The following is a 1,698-nucleotide window of genomic DNA, read 5'->3' as shown; positions in this document are numbered from 1 at the left end:
AATCTTAATCCCATAGATGGCAGTTTGGGCAGATGCACTATGACAGAGAAGGCAAATCCAGGTTCAGAATTGGTGTCTATTTTAATAAGAATAAAATGGCATGATGAAGGTGGTCCAATAGAATCAATTTGCCAGGTAGCTAGTTGATCCACCCTGGGGAATGATACCACATTTGAGACTCAATGTTGATTTCTGATGCTGATAGAGTAAAAGTAACTGTAAAAGTAACTGTAGTCAGGTTGCTTTGGGAAGTGTGAGTCTATATTGTTGAACCCAGGTATTATCTCCTTCCCTACAATGACCACTTTGTTAATGAGCCCATTGTGAAATGAACAGAGTGACTGGAGAAAAGCTATTTGGTAGCCATAGAACAAGTCATCTATCCAATCAATTATTAAAATTATACTTGCTAAGGTCACCCTTTGGTGAGTAAAAGAATTTAATACAAACACTACATATTCTTTGCTTACTCTGAGAGGTCTATTTACATATTCTCTCTAAGATCTCCTTGTTACCAAATTTCGCATTGTGTTCCTTCCCAGGTACTTGACTATCCAGCCAAAACAGATGTATCAATCACGAATCAGTACAGGTTCTTACCAAACTTAAATAACACATTATCATCTTATAGTTATGTGGTTTGAAAGTCTGACATTGGTCTCATCAAGCTAAAAAAAAAAGATTTTTAAAATCAGGACTGCATTTTTATTTATTTATTGTAGTTTGGGGGTAGAATCTATTCTATTTCCTTGCCTTACTCAGCTTCTGGGCGTCACTAATAAAAAAAAAGATTTTTAAAATCAGGACTGCATTTTTATTTATTTATTGTAGTTTGGGGGTAGAATCTATTTCCTTGCCTTACTCGGCTTCTGGGAGTCACTAATATTTACTAACTCCTGGACATCTTCTTCCATCTTCAGACTAGCAATGGTAAATTGAGCTCAGTATCTGTCACTCTGTCACATGGCATCACTCTGCCTCTCTTCTCTTTTCTACAAGTAGAAACCCCTGTGATTTTATTGGGCCCACTCAGACAATGCAAGACAAACTCTTTATCTTGAGATTCATTATATAATCATATTTCTAAAGTCCCTTTTGCCATGTAAAATAACATATTCACAGTTTCCAGGGATTACGATACCTTTGGAAAGTTATTTTGCCTATCAAAGGTTATTCTTTGTATGCCAAAGATTCAAGTTCATCCCGTATGTAAAACACATTCACCTCTCCAAGGACCATAAAATTTCAATCCATCATAACATCAACTCTAAGTTCAAAAATCTCAACTAAATCTCATCATCACAGAAGATCCAAATCTCATTATTATTAAAATAACCTGAATTAAGTATGAGTATAATATACACAAGATTCTTCAAAATTTTAGAAGAGGAGGAACAACTGTCAATAGGACTAAATGGAACCGAGACAGAAGTAAATAAACCCTTCAAACCTTAGAGACAGGAAACAGGCTGATAAAAGAACCACTCAGCAGCAGACATATTCTATCATCCATTTAAAAGGGAACAATAACTCATAATGTGGGTCCTCATGGCAAGAGTCTCAAACTCAGACTGTAGAGCCCAGAGTCCAGAGACTGGAACTGCAAACCAGAGGTAATCATTCCCAGCACTTAAAACCTAGTAGAATTTTGCCCATCTGGATTTTAAAGTTGCTTGGTACCACTGACATATATATATA

The sequence above is a fragment of the Tupaia chinensis genome, unplaced genomic scaffold, assembly GCF_000334495.1.
Source record: "Tupaia chinensis unplaced genomic scaffold, TupChi_1.0 Scaffold149537_1, whole genome shotgun sequence".
Classification (NCBI taxonomy): domain Eukaryota; kingdom Metazoa; phylum Chordata; class Mammalia; order Scandentia; family Tupaiidae; genus Tupaia; species Tupaia belangeri.
This window is presented reverse-complemented; position numbering follows the sequence as displayed.